The sequence below is a fragment of the Pongo abelii genome, chromosome X (genome assembly GCF_028885655.2).
Source record: "Pongo abelii isolate AG06213 chromosome X, NHGRI_mPonAbe1-v2.0_pri, whole genome shotgun sequence".
Taxonomy (NCBI): domain Eukaryota; kingdom Metazoa; phylum Chordata; class Mammalia; order Primates; family Hominidae; genus Pongo; species Pongo abelii.
In genome coordinates, this window is record NC_072008.2 from 6,252,963 (window position 1) to 6,274,356 (window position 21,394).

Sequence of the window (21,394 nt, forward strand, 5' to 3'; positions counted from 1 at the left end):
ATGCCCAATCCTTCACGTAGTATCTGTGACTGTTTTCACGCTATAGTGGCAGAATTGAGTAGTTGCAACAGAGACAGTTGTCTTCCCTGCAAAGCCTATTCTCTATCCAGGCCTTTATGGAAAATGTTTGCAAACTCCTGGTTGAGAGAAATGCCCCTTGAATGTGAAGAGTGAAATCTTTGGGTCTGATCTGCAAAGAGAGAGCTCAGATAAAGCCTGTGCTCTCATAAGAAAATCAAAGATTCTAAAGACTGGAACTTCTAATATTTAAAGTCTCCATCACTCCTCCCCCGTGACCCACGCCTTCCATGGTTTTATTTTATTTTATTTTATTTTATTTTATTTTATTTTATTAAGTGCCCCGTAGGAGGTCTGAAGTCACTGGGGTAGGGTTTGCGGATGGAAACCTGACAGGTTCTTGCTATTTATAGTAGGATGGAGCCATGGGGCAGGTTCATCCCTAACCCCAAATGAGGACTAGACAGAGGGTGGATGTCTCCTGGAGTCCCCTGGAGTCCCCAGGGATAGTGATGAGAAACCAAAGCAGGATATGAGGTGGGCCCTTCCTCCTTCAATATGTGCCTATTAAAAGGAGACTTCAAACTACAGGGGGATTTAGAAAAACATTGTGGCTGACACCTGGGCTACTTTCTGTAGTTAAAAGAGACAGAGTGCTTTAGGTACACGAAGCACATGATTCCATTTATCACCCAGCAACCTTTCAATTATTAACTTTAATTTGACCTATTATCTTTGCTACTAAATGTTCAGAACATCTTTGCCTAAATCACTATCTAAAGCTATGTTAGGATACAGGAGGGAGAGAGGAAAATAAAAATGTTGATGAAAAGTACCAAATGGATTGCGAAGATAATCTTATTTCACATAAAATCATTAAATGAATGTTGTTTTCTTTTTAATTGCTCCACATTTAAAACCAAACGTGCCGAGGTTAGTACTTTACAACATCTAATTGAATTTTCCTAGTTCCTTTTATTATGAGACTAGGTTCTATGTAAAGCTGTTGACTTCAATGCAATTATTACATTGTTAGACAAACTTATATCATTAATGAATTGCAGCAATAATGTTTATCTAGGCTACTTTTCTAGACGTTTTCCCCCTTATTGTTGAATTCCACCAGGTATAGCAATAACCTCAGTGTCAGTTGCTGTACTCACACAGGTCAGTAGTCAGTTCATCTTTTTAAATTGTAAACAACTATTTGAAAGCTATATTGTAGCCATAATAAAATCTAAATTTAATTTTATTTTGCCTAATCATCAATTAAATCACTTGCGAAGTATTTCAAAAAGGACATTAACAATAGATATATGCATAAGTCACATCTTTATATTGACTTTATCTACCGTAGTTCTGCTAAAGCAAAGGAAAGCACTTTTCTTTCCAGAGATTTAATTAGATCTGTTGTTCTAGCAAAGGCATTCTAAAATCCGTTTTCAACCTAGAATGGTTTTTAAAAACCTGCACCTGAAATTTCAGTGTCAACATAAAAAAATAGTAATTAGGGATTCCACCCTATTTTTACCTTGTTGTGTGACATTCTTTTCATCCTTCATCTCCTGCCTGGGTGCTTGAGGGAACTCATAAATCAATATATTTCCAGGTGCCATATGGTTGCTACATACTATTAGGCAATGCTTGAGTGGCACCCAAGACATTTCTAAGACTAATGTTTCCCTCGCAAATGGAAAGTTCTAAATGTAAACATGTTAGTAGCATAGCCATGAATGGCAAGTGCTTCCATCACAGAAGAAAATGAACACATATTGCTAATAATAACAAATGTGCATTTCTATGTCCATGCACTATTTCTATGGTCAAGCCCTGGGAAAACAGAATCGAGGCTAACCACATGGAACGTAGTCACATTTCAAAAACTACAATCTGACCCTTGGAAAATCAGAATGCATGAAATCAGTTAAACAGTTATAGAGTCTGTATGAACAGTAGTCTTTGGTAATAGCCTAAATTAGGCTAAGATCAGTGGATTTAACATTTTCCAGAAGGCTTGTTCTTAAATCAAGGATGCAAAGTCATTCTCTTATGTTTTCAAATAATGGTTTTAAGGAATTTTTACTGTTGTTTGTTTTTTTTTTTTATTCATATGTTTCCAATTTCCTCTCCTAGCCAATGCATTCCGCATGTTTTAATTTTTATTTATTTATATATTAAATCTTAGATTTAGAGGTACACGTGCAGGTTTATTACATGAATATATTGCATGATGCTGAGATTTGGGCTTCAGCTGAACCCGTCATGCAAATAGTGAACATAGTACCAAAAGGTAGCTTCTCTACCTTTCCCTACCGACCCCTTTTGGACTCCTCAGTGTCTATAGTTCCCATCTTTGTCTCCATGTGTACCCAATATTTAGCTCCTACTTATAAGTAAGAGCATGTGGTCTTTCATTTTCTGTTTCTCCGTTAATTCACTTAGGATAATGGCCTTCAACTGCATCTATGTTGCTGCAAAGGACATCATCTCATTGATTTTCATGGCTGTGTAGTAGTCCATGGTATATATGCACCACATTTTATATTTCCAGTCTACTGTTCATGGGCACCTAGATTGATTTCATGTCTTTGCTATTGTGAATAATGCTCATTCTGCATGTTTTTATATGTGGCTGTAGCATTGTTAGACATTTAAATTCCATATCTTTTTATATTCCTTTATTGCTGGTGTATAATTGCACAATAGACAGAGAATGTTGTCTCTATGAATTTGACTACAGAATTTTTGAGATTTTGTTTGTAGCACAGGTTAATCTTGCAAAATAATTTAGATGCCTGAAAAATAACACATAATGTCTTTTTTGTGATACATATTGATATATTAACCAGATGATGTTTGTTAATTACTACATTATAAGTTTTATCCTTTTCTCTCTCTTTTTTATTTGGTGAGGGAGGGTTCTGCTTTCTTTATCAACTCTTGACAAAGGTTCATTCAATTTTTCCACTACAGATGTGGTTTTAAAATATCTTTTAGTAATTCTGTCATTTTGTGTGTGTGTGTATATATATATACATGTGTGTGTATATATATATACATGTGTGTGTATATATATATGTGTGTGTATATATATATATATATACGTGTGTATATATATATACGTGTGTGTATATATATACGTATATATATACACACACATATATATACACATAAATATAGATATACACATATTCACATACACAGACACACACACATAATATATTCACATACACAGACACACACATATTTATTTATAAAGACTCTCTTCTTAGCCTCAATGTAATGAGTTTTTGATTATTATGGATTTCTGGTGGCATGTTTTATTTGTGATGTAAAATCCCTAAACTTCTGTTACTTACTTTTGTCTTCAATTCTATTGTAGATCAACTTCATTTTGATTATTGCTTTTATGGTATGCAAGTTTCATTTCCATTATTTTCATATCTTTTTTCATAGATGTATCAGTATTAAATAGTTTAGAGCTGGGTTATCATTTTATTTAGTTTTAATTAAACCTGAGTGTCTGTGCCTTTTTAAAAGGGAAGTTTAGCCTTTCATGTCTGGTATGATAATAGATAAGTGGGCATATTTCTACTATCTCAAATTGTATTTTCCATTTTTCACCCCCTGACACTTAGCTTTCTTTTTTTCCCTCTCTTTTTCTGACCTCTAGGGATTTTATTCATTGGTGGCTCAGTTTTTTCACTTGCTCTTTTAAATATTCAGATTTTCTAACTTTCTAGTAAACTTCATAGCTCTTATCCTCTTTCTGCAAAAGACAATGGTGTTAATGTACCCAACCTGGTCAAGGCCCTTCCCTACGTCTCATCCCTTATTGATTTTAACATTTCAATTCCAGCTTACTTTTTGGTACGACATTTTAATATTATGTTAACATTATCTTTACAATTAACATTTAATTTATAGATTTAACAACATGGCTCATAGTGGCCTTTATTTATCTTGCACATTGAAGCCTAGAATTTATTTCATTTTATTTATATTTATATTTATGATAAAGTATATCCTTTCATGTTGTCTGTATAAAGATCTGGATAAAACATTTTTGGAGTCATTTATGCCGGAAAAGTATCTTTCTTTCTTTTATGAACAGTTGCACAATGGTAGTTTTGTTTGGAATTCTATATTCTCAGATCTTGTGCATAAGCATTTCAAATATATGGTGATAGACAATATATTTCCAAGGTGATGCCAATAGTCCCCATAGAGGTGTCCAGACATGTGTGCCATTCCCTCCCATAGAGTGTGGTAGGACCTGTGCCTTGCTTCTAGTTATGCAGAATATAGAGAAGGTGAAAAAAAAATTGTGATGTAATTAATAACCTCAAATTAGTTGATTTTAAGTAAATCCAATGGGTGACTATCTTGAGCAGGTCTAACTTCATCAGATGGAAAGGTTCTCCTTGTGGGCTCAATGATATAAGCATCCATATTGGAGAAGCCCACATGTCCTCTTGGCTGTAGTGGGTAGACTTTAAAGTGACCCTCAATGCCTCTCATCTTCTGGTATTTACACCCTTGTGCATGAGGATACATTCCTTGGGTGTATCCAGGATCGTGGGGTGTGACTTCTGTGTTTTGTTTACTTTAGGCCACATAAAACTCAATCTTGTTAGCAGACTCTTGCTAGAGACTTCTCTTGCTGACTTTGAAGAAGTCAGTCATCAAGATGAGAGACCCAACTGTCAAGCTGCTAAGGATGACCTAGGATGGGGGACTGGTCCTCGTCTGGTAGCAAGAAATGGCCAGAACTCTCAGTGCTACAACCTCAAGTAACTTAATTCTGCAACAACCTGGCTAAGCTTAGAACCAGATTCTTCCTTTTTTGAATCTCCAGATAAGAACACAACCAGCCAACATCTTGACTGCCTGCCTGTGAGACGCTGAGCTCCAAACCCACCTAAGCCATGCCCAGGTCCTTGATCTGCAGAAACTGTGAGATAATCAGTGGTGGTTGTTGTAAGGTGCTACGTCTGGAGGTAGTTTATTACACAGCAATAGAAAACTAATACACATCTAATTCAATTATAATGTCAGTGAGGTGTAGAGTTAAAGGCCCTGGTTCTGAATCCAAACAAACTTTATTTATCTCTGACTCAATTTGCCCATTAATTAAAGCAATTAACAGCCCTTCTATCTTAAGGGCTAAGAGCTTTAATAAATTAACATTTTATCCATATCATGACTATTATCAGAGTGAGTGACTTGGAATAAATATGTAAAAAATACCTAAAATTATTGCTGTTGTTCTTTTTCCTCAAAGAACTGATCATGCTGAGAGATTAATGTTGCTTAGTTTGTAAGTTTTTCTACTCCTGAGACCAAATGTGGAGTACAACTTATGAAGGATTTGCCTTAAGAGCACATGCTTTCAGAACATCTGACCTTGTGTTGATTGTGTGACAGGTTTAAATATTTGATCCTTCTTCTCCCAAGATCTTCCTAATTATGTGCTGTTTACACTCACCTCCAAACCTCAGCAATCTATTGATTTTTGAAGTTAACACATTGATTTTTTTCTCTCTTTTATATGACAATGCCAAAAAGCTTTTAATAAATGGATTGTGGCCTTTATATGAACTAACAGAAGGCCCCCTGCTGGAATAGCTATTAAGCTATCATCCAGACATAGAAGCAGGATCATTTATAAGACCTTGGCATTGGAACTGCTGGTCATCAGATGTCATGGATGCTCTTGCTGCAACTGCTGACCAAAGTCTGAAATAGAGTGCTTTCCTTCACTTATGTAACATTCAACATCACAATTTTTAAAAATATTCCAATATGCATCAGAGTTCTAATAAACATTAGTATTTTGTTATTCATTAGCATTTTTATTGGGGCACATGTTAGTTAATTTTTTAAAAGGGAATCTCAATTTTCCTTACAGTTGTTCAAACTAAATAGATCAAGCAAGAAGACTAATACATACAACCAAAAGTTAGATGACTAATGCTTAACAGTACTATTTAAGTTTTCACTCAATCATGCTTGATTTGTTAACTCTCCCAAACCACTTTGCTTGACTGAGAGTATTTTCAAAATTAATAAATGATCCCACTGTTAAAAATGATCAATTATCAACGGCTACATTGGCTGAAAATTTGGGAACAGATATTGATAGTTTACTATCATCTTGTAATAAATTACACTTCAAATATAGAGGCTTAAAGTAACATATGTTTATTATCTTATAGTTTCTGTAAGTCAGGAGTCTAGGTATGGCTTAGCTGGGTCCTCTGCTCATGTTCTCAAAAGGCTGCAGTGAAGCGCGTAGTTAAGCTATGTTCTCATCCTGAGTCTCAAATGTGGAGGGAGACATTTTCAAATTCATTTAGAATGTTAGCCTAATTTATTTCCTCGCAACTATGTGGTTAGGGGACTTTCATTTTGCTACCTCTTGACTAGAGGCCACGTTTGGGACATAGAAGCTACCCACGCTCCCTAGAGGCCACCCACTCTTTACCTGGGTTTCTCCAACATGGCCTTATTTCATCAGGCCTTCAAAGAGAGGCTGTCACCTCAGTCTTTTTCAGGTCATTCTCCTGATTAAGCCAAGCCCACCCATGATAAGGCAGACAACTCAAAGTCAACTGATTCAGGATGTAAATTACATCTAAAACACTCCCTTCACCTTTACCATGTTTTTGGCTAGAAGAAAGTCACATTCCTGCCTATATTAAAGGGGAAGGACTTATATAATGAAACACTGAACCATGGGACTCCTCTAACATGTGTCCACTATAGACCCTGTGAATAATAAACAAGAATAAATCTATAATAGTAGAACATTAGTAGTAAGGACAAAATAGCTGATAATTAAATTTACATACACACACACAAACACACACACAGAAAAGTCATCAACCTGATGCTGAGATTTGAGTCTTAGTCCTAGTTTTCTCGTTAATTTTGTGACCTTATATAAGCCAGTTGACCCCCTCTGAGCCTTAGTATTATTATTTCTAAAGTGGGTCCTTAGACCAGAAAAAGATGTATACTCCCTTTCTTCTCTAACCTACTATGATTCTTTAATATCCGTGGTGTATTCATGGGTTATTGACTGGAGAAAAAATTTTTGACTAAGACCTTGGCTGCACGATACAGTAGACATATGTGACTATGAGCACTTTTAATGCAGTGAGTCCAAATTGAGATGTGCTCTAAGTGTAAAATATACATCAGATTTCAAAGGTTTAACACCACCACCACAACAAAAAAGAATATAGTATATCTTATCAATATTTTTAAGTTGATCACATGTTAGAAGGATTATATTTTGTCTGTATTTGGTTACATTAAATATTACTAAAATTGATTTCATCTGTTTCTGGTTGGATATTTTTAAAATGATTCCTGGGAAATTGGAAGCTACATAGTGGGCTACGCTTGTATTTCCATTGCATGTCACAAAGAATTAGCAGTTCTTTCCTACCTATTTACATTCACTTGAGGGATTCCGTTTTTGGAGAGCAGAGAGAGGGAATGCAATGGAATGAAACTAAAATTATATCTACATTAGTCAAAAATTTCTAAATATGCTTTTTTTGTATTTCAACTGCTTATAAAAATATATTAAAACTTCTAAACACATCAGTGAGAGCTCCTATTCAGTTTAATGTACTAAATCATGTACAAACACACAAAATTTCATTCACATACTGAACTATACCTTGAGGTCAGATACAAGGAAATATTACTTTACCATATCTATCCAAAATGTTTACTATGAGGATTTAACGGAATAATAGATATTCCCCTTAGCCCCTCTTACATATGAAGCTCTACCTATTGGGTTATTTTTTAAATCATTATGTAGTTTTTTTGAAAGCAGTGATAATCTTCAGAAATATTTTCTGTAATATATACACATTTTTTCTGGACAATTTTACACGACAGATTGGATCATTTCAATTGCTAAAATTACTGAGTCAGTCAAACATGTGTCACAATCACCAATTTTGCAAAATTATCCACCCACACCCTGGCTCTTGGCTCAGTCCTACCATCCTTTCAGGGGCAGAGACAAACCAAGTAGTCTATTTCTCCTAATGGATCAGCGATTTGACTCAAAGAGTTCAATGCTGTAGCCCAGACCGACTGCAGCTGTGCATTGTAATCAGTGGGGAAGGGGGGTTAAAACCGCTCGTGCCCAGCAAGGATTGCACCTGCCACCAATTGAATCAGGACTTCCGCGACTTGGACCTGGTATTGGCATTTTAAAAAATATGCTATCTGGGTCAAACTAATGTCAATCCAGCATTGATATCACTGAGTAACAGATTCTAGCTTTTGACCTAAATATATGTATGTGGGGCAGCTTAGGAGTGAACTTAAAAAAAAAAGAAAGAAAGAAAAGAAAAGGAAAAAATTTAAACCATGCTGTGTTTTGTCCTGAGCTCTGACTTTCTCTTCAGTTCTCACTATCATTTATTCTACAATTCAGACTATTTTTTCAAAAATATTCATATTCAGCTATTCTGACATACCCATGTTTCTTTTGTCCTGAAAAATATCAAAAAAGAGTCACATACACCCATCAGACACAGGCAGACATTCCTTGCAAATAGAAAGATACACCAATTCCTTGGGAAGCTTGTACTTTCACCAAAACTGAAACCTCATTATTATTTTTTTTTTAAGATTAATGGCTAGAAAGGAGAAAAAGGGACATTCAAATGCTGCAAACATTTTTTTAAAAAAACTCTTTTTGAACTGGTGGAGCTTTAACTTCTCATTTGAGAGAAAACAGCTTCTCCTTGGGATAAACAAAGACGTGCCTTTTTTGGATGGAAAAGGCTGAACCAAAGGATGCCTGTATTAATCTTGGTTGCCTAGTAAGAAGATCCCATGACAGATCCTTGGAGAAGCGATACCCAGATGTGATGAGATGGGCAAGGATTGTTTTGAGAGAATTACCTGTGGGAGCGAAAATGTTTAGCTCCTAAAAGACACATGCATATGTATGTTCATGGCAGAGCTATTCACAATAGCAAAGACATGGAGTCAACTTAGGTGTTCATCCACAGTGGCCTGCATAAAGAAAATGTAGTGTATCTACACCATGGAATACTATGTAGCCACAAAAAAGCATGAAATCATGTCCCGAATGAGATTTCTTGTCACCCCAAAGAGGCTAGGAGATCCACCAGAGAGAGCTCAATACTACTCTGACTTCCCATAAAGGAAAGAGGGTAGGAGCAGGAAGATTGGGCATGGTGGTCTGGTGGCCCTCCAGCCAATGCTGGCCATCACGGGTCCTGTGTCTCCAATAAAGGACTCACCTTAGTATCCCTGCCATCCTCAGTCATTGGGGAGATTAAGTCTCTGGGAAGAATGAGCATGTTGCAAATGAGGTGATGGATTTCAGAGCACAGCAGCTTGGGATCTCAGTAAATAACATTCCCTGTGGTCAAGGAAATGAGAAGCACATTTTTCATGGCCACACAAGGGCCAATTTGCCCCAGAGGGGGAATTTCTCCAGGACCCAGAGCATGGGATTGCAGGGCATGCATACCTAGAAACCTGTTTAAAGTTATTCCTTTTACATATTGTCACTCTCAACTGCTTACAGTCATGTTGTACAGGGTCCTAGATTAGAATGTGCTATGGTGGGGTAGAGGAAAGGTTAGCACAGCAACAGCCCAATGGATGCCTGGCCTGAGAGGACAGCCTAACATTCCAGTGTAAGAGCTCATGGTTGACCATTTAATGACACACAGCATGGGAATGGGGACCTTTATGCGTGAGTCCTCCTGATTATATCTGGTTTTATACCCTACTTTTCCCCAAGGGGAGAAATTGATATACCTCATCTGCAAACGTTGCCTTATTCACATTCTAAAATCGTGTCTATGGGAAGTAGTATAATCCCACTGAGAACATGCAGTATTTGATTTTCTGTCCCTGCGTTAATTTGCTTAGGATAATGGCCTCCAGCTGCATCCTGGTTGCTGCAAAGACATGATTTCATTCTTTTTTATGGCTGTGTATTATTCCATGGCATAGATATGCATGTTTTCTTTATGCAGGCCACTGTGGATGGGCACCTAGGTTGACTCCATGTCTTTGCTACTGTGAATAGCTCTGACATGAACATACACATGCATGTGTCTTTTAGGAGCTAAACACTGAGCACATATGGACATAAAGATGGAAACAATAGGCACTGAGGACTACTAAAGGGAGGAAAAAGGGAGGAGGGCAAGGCCTGAAAAACTAACAGTTGGATACTATGCTCGGTACCTGGGTGACGAGATCATTCATACCCCAAACTTCAGCATCACACAATATAGCCAGGTAATAAACTTGCACATATACCCCCGAATCTAAAATAAAAGTTGAAATTATTTAAAAAAATACAAAAAGAGGGAGAAATAATCAAGAAGAAAATATATAAACAAATGATACATTGAGTTTACAAAAAAGAAATCCCACTGAGAGGGCACATTTCAATTCTCATCTGTGAGGGATGATTTTCTTCTGGAAATTTTTATGGTAATTTCCCGACTTCAGAGGGCTTAGCTGTAGCGTACTTTTAAACCTCAAATTTCCCTTCCAAGTTTATATTCCGATCAAATCTTATTCCTCGAAGTAGGGTTAGCATATCTTTATTGAATCTCTTGTATTTAACCTCTTTCTGCAGTTCAGATGTTCTGTCCATGACTGGGCAAACCAATGTCTCCTTCCTCACTGTTGTCTGTAGAAAAAGTCAGTACAAGTTCTGGAGTTAGATAGAAGCCTTGGCTGAAATTTACTGTCTTATTCTTGAGGGTAGAAGTCTGAAATCCAGGTACGGGCTGCATTGGTTCCTTTCAATGAGCAAGCATCTGTTTCAGCTCTCTCTTTTAACTGCTGGTGGCTTTCTGTCAATCTATGGCATTCCTTGACTTATACAAGCACTATCTGTGCCTCAATGTCTGCCTTTTTCTTCATGTGGCATTCTCCCTATTGGTGTGCATCTCTCCAAATTTGTTTTTTCTATGAAGACGCCCGTCATATTGGATTAGAGCTCATCCTAATGACCGCATCTCAACCTAACTAAATACATCCACAACGATCCTATTTCCAAATGAAGTCACATTCTGAGAAGCTAGGAAGTAGTAGGTCTTCAACAAATGAATTTTGTGGGGACACAATTCCACCCACAATCCTAGTTCATCGCAGAATAAGAATTAGAGTCCACAGCTCTAAGTTTAGTGCCTTTTGGGCTGGGCTACCAAGGATGCTCAAAACATAGTCAAAGAGTGACTCAATCCCGCAATAAAAGCTGGCTCAGTATTTGAAAGAAGCATTCTGCTTTTGCATTGTCAAATGACTTGAATTCTGCAGAAGAAACTCTGCAGCCAATTTGATAACTATAGATTATCTGAAGTCTATCTGACCCAAGAGGCTTTGCTGAACTCCGAAGGTAATGAGTTCAAATCCATATCTCATGGTTACATGCATATCGTCTACTAATCATAGTAATATCCACCTAGGCAATTACTCACTTTTTAGTGTAGAACAATTAAATAAATGTCAGGTACTGTCTTTTCTGTGAGCTCCTCAGATGCGTTCTTAACAATTACAGCCTGTCTGCTTGGAGGCAGCACTGAACATTGTTGGCACTTGGAGAATATTTTAAGTGTGTCATCATCTTTTCCAGAATTTTTAGAACCTGCATAGGAAACTGTGAATCTAAGATCGCAGGTTTTCTTCTTTGTAGCTACTGAATACACATTTTATACTCCATAGTTTTATTACTATAAATGGTTCCTTCTGTATTTATAAACACAAAACACAGATGTAAGATGTGATGTGCTCAGTAATTAAGTCAACTTTTTTTTAAGTCAACTTTTATATAACAGTCTGCTTGGATATGGTGAATTGTAACCCAGCCTTCAGAATGCATGTAAAAGATGGAAGTTATGTCTGATAATCTTTAGTTGAGACTGTTTCAAAGATATTTTATACCTTCGAGGAAAGGCTAGCATTTTCTTTTTTCCAGAAATTAACTCATTATTAATCTTTATCTTACAATGAGTTGCATATGAAGGAGCATTTAACTTTAAAGCACTTCAGTGGAGTCTATGTGAATGAGCAAAGTGAGTCCACTTGCAGAATTCAGTGTTTTACAAGCCACTTCGGTATAGTGTTAACATGATTATTTTACAAGAATAGGGCTCAATCTAGCACTGCGTTAATAGAAATGAGGCAATTCATGAATATCTAATCAATGATTTGCACCAAAAGTCAGAGCAGATATGGAGAAAAAATTGCAAGTGTATGAAAAGATGTACAAACAAGAGTCAATTGTTCTTGAAGAACAGATTCTGAGCCACTGTTGTCTAAGATTGTTGCTGTTACAGTTTTCTCCAGCAACCTTCTGGAAATAGTCTCATTCACACATGCATTCACCCACCCACTCACCTTCCCCTCACACACAAGCATGCACACACTTGCCTATGCGTGCACAATCTTTTTCATGGCTGCCTACTATTCCATGTCTGAATCACTGTCATTTAGCTAACTTCTATCGATAGTCAGTTTTCTTTTTTCTAGTTGTGATATTTCAAAATAATTGTGCAGTGCAAACACCCTTCAGCATAAATCTCTGCATGATGTGGGGGTGCATCTCTCAGGATGTATTCCTTGAAGTAAAAGTATGTGCTGGGTCAGAGGCTGCGTGCGTCTTAAGCGTGGGTCTGTTTTCCCAAATTTCCCTCCCAAGGGGCTGCCTGATTCCCAGTCACTATTTAAAGTGCTTCCTATGCCTTATCCATCTGTTAGATTGCTACCAATTGGAAGGTTAAAAATATGGACTCTCACTATTGTTTTTATCTGCATTTTGGTACTTATGGGGAAAAAGAAAAGTTTTCACTTATTTGAATTTGTATATCTTTCTGTTGCCCTCAAACTCCCTGTTCAGTCTTTGTTCCTTTGTGGTAAATATCCTGGATATATTTTAAGTTTGCCAGCCCACACTCTGTTGTACTTTGTGCATATTTTTCTATTGCATTTTGTGTGTATTTTTCTGTTGTATTTTGTTGCATTTGTTTGCTAGAGCTGCCATAACAAAGTACATAGACTGGATAGCCTAAACAGCAGAATTAATTTTCTCACTGTCCTGGAGGCTAGAAGTCCTAGATCAAGGTATAGGAAGAGTTGGTTCCTCCTGGGGCCTCTCTCCTTGGCTTGTAAATGGCACCTTCTCCCTGTGTCCTCACATAGTCATCCCTCTGTGTGTGTCTGTGTCCCAAGCTTTGCTCCTTATAGGGATACCAGTCTTGTTGGATCTGGGCCCACCCTAATGACTTTATTTTACCTTAATTATATCTTTAAAGAGACTAATCAGTTCTCCATATCTGTTGGCTCTGCATCTATGGATTTAACCAACTGCTATTTGAAAATATTCAGGAAAAAAATGGATGGTTGCGTCTGTACTAAACACAAACATCACATACATACTTTTTTCTTGTTATTCTCAAACAATGGAGGAAAACAGCTATTTATATAGAATTTACAGTGTGTTGAATAATGTAAGTAACCTAGGAATGATTTAAGGCAGCGATCCCCAACCTTTTTGGTACCAGGGATAGGTTTTGTGGAAGACGATATTTCCACGGATGTGGGGTGGGGGGATGGGGAATGGTTTTGAAATGATTCAATTGCATTACATTTATGGTTGCATTCTCATAAGGAGCACACAACCTAGATCCTTCGCATGCGCAGTTCACAATTGGGTTCATGTTCCTACGAGAATCTAATGCTGCAATTGATCTGACAGGCGGTGCAACTCAGGCATTAGCTCACTTGCCTGCTGCGCACTTCCTGCTATGTGACTCAGTTCCTAACAGGCCATGGGACTGATACCAGTCCATGCCCTGGGGGTTGGGAATCCCTGATTTAAAGTATACAGGAGGATGTCCATAGGTTAAATGCAAATACTACACCATTTTACATAAGGGATTTGAGCATTCATAGATGTTGGTATCCAAGGGGGGTTCTAGAATCCATCCCCCAAGGATACCATGGGTCAACTATATCTCCAAATACACTCACATTCTATGACACTGAAGGTTGGGATTTCAAGATGAGAATTTGGGAGTGCACAACTCACAACGTGTTAACTTGGCTAAGCTATCATGTCCAGAGGTTTAATCAAATACTAGCTGTCACTGTGAGATGTTGTGTAGAGTGGTCAACATCCACAAACAGTAGACTTTAAGTGAAGGAGGCGATCCTTGATTATGGGATTGGCCTTGCCCAATCAGTTGAAAGACCTTAAAACCAAAATTGAGTTTTTCTGGAGGAGAAGAAATTCTGTCTGCTGACTGCAGCACCCGTACCTATTTGAGTTTCCAGGCCACCAGACTGCTGTTATACGGATTTTCAACATGCCAGCCCCTATAACTCAATGAGCCAATTCCTTGAAATAAATACATCTTCATATATTATATGTAAAATACTTATTGATAAGCATGTAAATATATGTCATATAACTTATATAATATACATATATTAAGACATATTTATAAATTATAATCTATATATTATATAATATACTACATATAATATATACCATAATATGTCATATATTATAACATATCATATATATCACTGTAATATATCATATATTATTGTAATATATAGATTGTAATAATATATGTACCATATATTAGTATAATAATATATATACTGTAATAATATATATGCCATATATTATTATATATGGTATATACATATATATGTATCATAAAGCGTGAGCTGTGGTCCTGCCAACCACAAACAAGTCTTCATGAGCCACCAAATTTGGTTGAATTTTGACATTGAACCCTGCCGACTTGCATATATACCATATATACAGTATATACCGTATGTGTTATAATATATAGTATATACCATATAGCATATACATTATATATCTTTATGTGTCTGTATATGGTATATAATATATTTAAATACATAATATTTATATATGTTTATAATATATATTATAATCTGTAAATATATAGGCAATATGAATTTGTTTTTTTTAAGAGACAGGGTCTCGCTCTGTTGCCCAAGCTGGAGTGCAGTGGTGCAATCATGGCTCACTGCATCTTGATCTCCTGGTCTCAAGCAATCCTCCTGCCTCAGCCTGCCAAGTAGCTGGGAGCTCAGATACATGTCACCATGCCCAACTAAGATATAAATATTGATACAGATATCCGACATGCTTATTGGTTCTGTTCGTCTGGAGGATCATGACCGGTACAGATTTATTGCATGTATTTTCCCTCACTATGCCTTGTCTTTTTACGCTGTTGAGGACATTATTGTTATTTAGAAATTTTTAGTTTTATGCAGCTGATTTTGTCAATTGTTTTCTTGCTGGCTTGCAGGATTTGTCCTGGAAGCCATACTTAGCTATGAGCACACAAAAGCTCTTTCTGAAAGTTTCATGGTTGATCAAACAATATCTTTCATGCGCGTCCATGTGAAGAGACCACCAAACAGGCTTTGTGTGAGCAATAAAGCTTTTAATCACCTGGGTGCAGGTGAGCTGAGTCCGAAAAGACAGTCAGCGAAGGGAGATAAGGGTGGGGCCGTTTTATAGGATTTGGGTAGATAAAGGAAAATTACAGTCAAAGGGGGTTGTTCTCTGGTGGGCAGGAGTGGGGGTCACAAGGTACTCAGTGGGGGAGCTTTTGAGCCAGGATGAGCCAGGAGAAGGAATTTCACAAGACAATGTCATCAGTTAAGGCAGGAACAGGCCATCTGGATGTGTACGTGCAGGTCACAGGGGGATATGATGGCTTAGCTTGGGCTCAGAGGCCTGACATTCCTGTCTTCTTATGTTAATAAGAAAAATAAAACGAAATAGTGGTAAAGTGTTGGGACAGTGAAAATTTTGGGGGACGGTATGGAGAGATAATGGGTGATGTTTCTCAGGGCTGCTTCGAGCGGGATTAGGGGCGGCATGGGAACATAGAGTGGGAGAGATTAAGCTGAAGGAAGATTCTGTGGTAAGGGGTGATATTGTGGGGTTGTTAGAAGAAACATTTGTCATTTAGAATTATTGGTGATGGCCTGGATACAGTTTTGTATGAATTGAAAAACTAAACGGAATAAGAGAAGGAGAAAAACAGGTATTAAAGGACTAAGAATTGGGAGGACCTAGGACATCTAATTAGAGAGTGCCTAACGAGGTTCAGCATAGTCTTGCCAGTAAAGATTATTTATTTACTTTAAGAGTTAAGAATGGTGGTTTGGGGATAGCACCAGGAGATATCAGCTGTGATGACTTGGAGAAACAGTGTAAACTGGCAGTGTAAACAAGAGCAGGGCATGTATGAGTAGCTGAGAACGGTGAATAGGAGTATGACTAGACAGAAGACAGTAGGGATGACAAGTTTTCTTGGGGCACAGTCTAAGTTGGTCTGGTGTCTGGAATGAGACTGGGGCCTAATAAAAAGGAGCATCTATACAGGAGCTCAAATGGGCTGTACCTTGTAGCATTCTGAGGACAGGTCTGACTTCTGAGAAGGGAAAGTGGTAAAAGTATTGTCCAGTCCTTTTTAAGTTGGTGGCTGAGCTTGGTGAGGTGTGTTTTTAAAAGACCTTTAGTCCATTCTACTTTTCCTGAAGACAGAGGACCGTAAGGGATATAAAGGTTTCACTGAATACTAAGAGCCTGAAAAACTGCTTGGCTGATTTGACTAATAAAGGCTGGTCTGTTATCAGACTGTATAGAGGTGGGAAGGCTAAACTGAGGAATTATGTCTGACAGAAGGGAAGAAATGACTGCGGTGGCCTTCTCAGACCCTGTAGGAAAGGTCTGTACCTATCCAGTGAAAGTGTCTATCTAGACTAAGAGGTATTTTAGTTATCTGACTCGGGGCATGTTGAGTAAAGCTAATTTGCCAGTCCCGGGTGGGGGCAAATCCTTGAGCTTGATGTGTAGGGAAGGGAGGGGGCCTGAGTAATCCTTGAGGAGTAGTAGAATAGCAGATGGAACACTGAGAAGTTATTTCCTTGAGGATCGATTTCCACAATGGAAAGGAAATGAGAGGTTCTAAGAGGGGGGCTAGTGGCTTGTACTATAGCATAGCCTGCCTTTGCTGGTGTGTGGCGATTAGGCCTGGTGGAACTGCCATCAATAAATCAAGCGTGATCAGGGTGAGGAACAGGAAAGAAGGAAATATGGGGAAATGGGGTGAATGTCAGGTGGATCAGGGAGATACAGTCATGAGGGTCAGGTGTGGTATCCAGAATAACGTGGGAGGCCGGATTGAAGTCCCGGCCAGGAACAATGGTAATTGTGGGAATTAAGACAGAGTGAGTACAGCTGAAGGAGCCGAGGAGCAGAAAGTATGTGCATCAGGTATGAGGAAGAAAATAGATTTTGGAAATTATGAGAACTGTAGAGAGTGAGTTGAGCATAGTTTGTGATTTTGAGGGCCTCTAAAAGTATTAAAGCAGCAGCAGCCGCTGCACGGAGACATGATGGCTAGGCTAAAACAGTAAGGTCAAGTTGTTTGGACAGAAAGGCTACAGGGTGCGGCCCTGGCTCTTGTGTAAGAATTCTGACCGCACTAACTATGCCTAGGAAGGAAAGGAGTTGTTGTTTTGTAAGGGATTGAGGTTTGGGAGATTAATCGGACACGATCAGCAGGGAGAGCACGCGTGGTTTTATGAGCATTATGCCGAGATAGGTAACAGATGAGGATGAAATGTGGGCTTGACTGAAGTAATGGGGGCTGTCTGTGAAGCCTTGCGGCAGTACAGCCCAGGTAATTTGCTGAGCCTAATGGGTGTCAGGGTCAGTCTAAGTGAAAGCAAAGAGAGGCTGGGACGAGGGGTGCAGGGGAATAGTGAAAAAGCATCTTTAAGATCGAGAATGGAATAGTGAGTTGTGGAGGAAGGTATTGAGGACAAAAGAGTGTACGGGTTGGGCACCACAGGGTGGATAGGCAAAACACTTTGGTTGATAAGGCGCAGATCCTGAACTCATCTGTAAGAATTGTCCGGTTTTTGGACAGGTAAAATGGGAGAATTGTAAGGAGAGTTTATAGGTTTTAGAAGCCCATGCTGTAGCAGGCCAGTGATAACAGGCTTTAATCCTTTTAAAGCGTGCTGTGGGATGGGATATTGGCGTTGAGCCGGGTAAAGGTGATTAGGTTTTAATGGGATGGTGATGGGCAGGTGATCGGTTGCCAGGGAAGGAGTAGAGATGTCCCATACTTGTGGGTTAAGGTGGGGGGATACGAGAGGAAGACGCGAAAGAGGCTTTGGGTTGGGGAGAAGGGCGGCAATGAGATGCAGCTGTAGTCCAGGAATAGTCAGGGAAGCAGATAATTTGGTTAAAGTATCTCAGCCTAATAAGGGAACTGGGCAGGTGGGGATAACTAAAAAGGAGTGCAGAAAAGAGTGTTGTCCAAGTTGGCACCAGAGTCGGGGAGTTTTCAGGGGTTTAGAAGCCTGGCCGTCAATACCCACAACAGTTATGGAGGCAAGGGAAACAGGCCCTTGAAAAGAAGGTAATGTGGAGTGGGTAGCCTCCGTGTTGACTAAGGGGACGGACTTACCTTCCACTGTGAGAGTTACCCGAAGCTCGGCGTCCGTGATGGTCTAGGGGGCTTCCGAGGCGATCGGGCAGCGTCAGTCTTCAGCCGCTAAGCCAAGAAGATCTGGGAAGGAGTCAGAGAGCCTTGAGCCAGAGTTCCAGGGGCTCTGGGAGTGGCTGCCAGGTGAGTTGGACAGTCCGATTTCCAGTGGGGTCCCGCACAGATGGGACGCGGCTTAGGAGGAATCCTGGGCTGCAGGCATTCCTTGGCATGGTGGCCAGATTTCTGGCACTTGTAGCAAGCTCCTGGGGGAGGAGGTTCTGGAGGAACGCCTGGCCGCTGCGGTTCAGGCATTTGGAAGTTCTCGTGTGCTGGAGATGTGGCTGGGGTTTGTCTCACAGTGGAGGCAAGGAATTGCAACTTTTTTCTATTACTGTACACCTTGAAGGCGAGGTTAATTAAATTCTGTTGTGGGGTTTGAGGGCTGGAATTTAATTTTTGGAGTTTTATTTAATGTCGGGAGCAGATTGGGTAATAAAATGTATTTTGAGAATAAGACGGCCTTTTGACCTTTTAGGGTCTAGGGCTGTAAAGCGTCTCAGGGTTGCTGCCGAACAAGCCATGAACTGGGCTGGGTTTTTCATATTTGATGAAAGAGCCTAAATGCTCACTGATTTGGGAGAGGTCTGATAAAGAAAAAGGAGCATTAACCTTGACTATGCCTTTAGCTCCAGCCACCTTTTTAAGAGGAAATTGCTGGGCAGGTAGGGGAGGGCTACTCATGGAATGAAACTGTAAACCGGACCGGGTGTGAGGAGGGGAGGTGATAAAAAGATTATAGGGTGGAGGAGCGGAGGCTGAGGAAGAATTGGGACCTAGCTCGGCCTGGTGAGGAGCAGCCTGGGGAGGAGGGGATAGGTCAGATCGGTCTGTAGAAAAGGAAGATTAGAAAGACTCAGCGATGCTTGGGGTTGGGACTGAGGGGACAGGTGGGAGGGAAAGAAGGAAGATTTGGGATGAATTGCACTGGGCACAGAGACTAGGGAGGGACCGATGTGTAAAAGAATGCCTGGACGTCAGGCACCTCAGACCGTTTGCCCATTTTACGACAAGAATTATTTAGATCTTGCAGGATGGAAAAATTGAAAGTGCCATTTTCTGGCTATTTGGAACAACTGTCGAGTTTGTATTGGGGTCAAGCGGCATTGCAGAAGAAAATAAGACACTTAGATTTTAGGTCAGGTGAGAGTTGAAGAGGTTTTAAGTTCTTAAGAACACAGGCTAAGGGAGAAGGAGGAGGAATGGAGGGTGGAAAGTTGCCCATAGTGAAGGAGGCAAGCCCAGAGAAAAGAGAGAGTAGAGACATGGAGGGAAGGGGTTCGGGGGTTCTTGCCCTCCAGAAAAGCGGGAAAGGGGTCGGGGCACAGAGATACAAGGTCAGGGCGTGGAAATAAGGGATTAGGGCACAGAGATATAAGAGGTTGGGGCATGGAAATAAGGGATCAGGGTGCAGAGATATAAGGGGTTGGGGTACTTGCCCCACCCCTAGAAAAGCGGGACTTGACACTTAGGGTGAAGGAGAAGGGGTTGGCGGATTCTTGCCCCCCAGAAAGGCAGAGAAGAGGTAGAGACACAGAGAGAAGGGGTTGGGGTACTTGCCCCTCCCACAGAAAAGCGGGACTTGCCGCTAAGGGTGAAGGACCAAGGCAGGCATCCCTGCATGGTCTGACACCTCTGAAACCTGGGTGAATAGAGAGGCGTCCCTGCAATGATTAAACACCAAGGGAAGGCTGCCTTCCCAGTCCGTGACCGGCGCCGGAGTTTTGGGTCCACGGACAAAACGTGTCTCCTTTGTCTCTACCAGAAAATGAAAGGAATTGAAATTAAAAGAAGGGAGAGATTGAAGTGTGGCGCCAAGATTGAAAGGAGAAAGAGGTTGAGGGATAGTGAGGGAGGTTGGAGAAGAGAGTAAAAAGAGGCCACTTACCGGATTTGAAATTGGTGAGATGTTTCTTGGGCTGGTTGGTCTGAGGACTTGAGGTCGTAGGTGGACCTTTCTCACGGAGCAAAGAGCAGGAGGATAGGGGATTGATCTCCCAAGGGAGGTCCCCCGATCCGAGTCACGGCACCAAATTTCATGCGCGTCCGTGTGAAGAGACCACCAAACAGGGTTTGTGTGAGCAATAAAGCTTTTAATCACCTGGGTGCAGGTGAGCTGAGTCCGAAAAGACAGTCAGCGAAGGGAGATAAGGATGGGACCGTTTTATAGGATTTGGGTAGATAAAGGAAAATTACAGTCAAAGGGGGTTGTTCTCTGGTGGCCAGGAGTGGGGGTCACAAGGTGCTCAGTGGGGGAGCTTTTGAGCCAGGATGAGCCAGGAGAAGGAATTTCACAAGACAATGTCATCAGTTAAGGCAGGAACAGGCCATTTTCACTTCTTTTGTGGTGGAATGTCATCAGTTAAGGCAGGAACCGGCCATCTGGATGTGTACGTGCAGGTCACAAGGGATATGATGGCTTAGCTTGGGCTCAGAGGCCTGACAATATCTCCTTGTTTATCAAATGTCATCCTCTCACTACATTTGGTGATTTGCAAAACTTCAGAAAATGGTAGCCCAGGTTTAAAGCAGCAGCCTTCTGGTGATCTGTGGCTAGGGATATATAGGGGAGTCTTAGTCTTCCCAGACTGTTGTAACAAAGTACCACAACCTGGGTAGTTAATAGAACAGACATTTATTCTCTCACGGTCCTAGAGGCGGGAAGTGTGAGACCAAGGTGTCTACAGGGCTGATTTCTCCTGATGCCTCTCTCCTTCGCTTGCAGA

At 40.0% G+C, this 21,394-nt stretch overlaps 1 long non-coding RNA gene across 3 annotated transcripts in view; it reads right to left on the reverse strand.

The window, feature by feature from the left end:
* LOC112130716 (uncharacterized) overlaps positions 1-20,980 on the reverse strand; it is a 43,321-nt gene extending 22,341 nt beyond the window's left edge. Inside the window, exons 1-2 of one of the 3 annotated variants that reach the window (XR_008518004.2) lie at positions 20,557-20,980; positions 18,591-18,692 (exon numbers count right to left, since the gene is read on the reverse strand). This is a non-coding gene — a long non-coding RNA (uncharacterized LOC112130716). The remainder of the gene's footprint in view (positions 1-18,590; positions 18,693-20,556) is intronic. The other 2 variants (XR_008518003.2, XR_002912943.3) reach the window with 2 other exon arrangements.
* Positions 20,981-21,394: the final 414 nt, after the last annotated feature.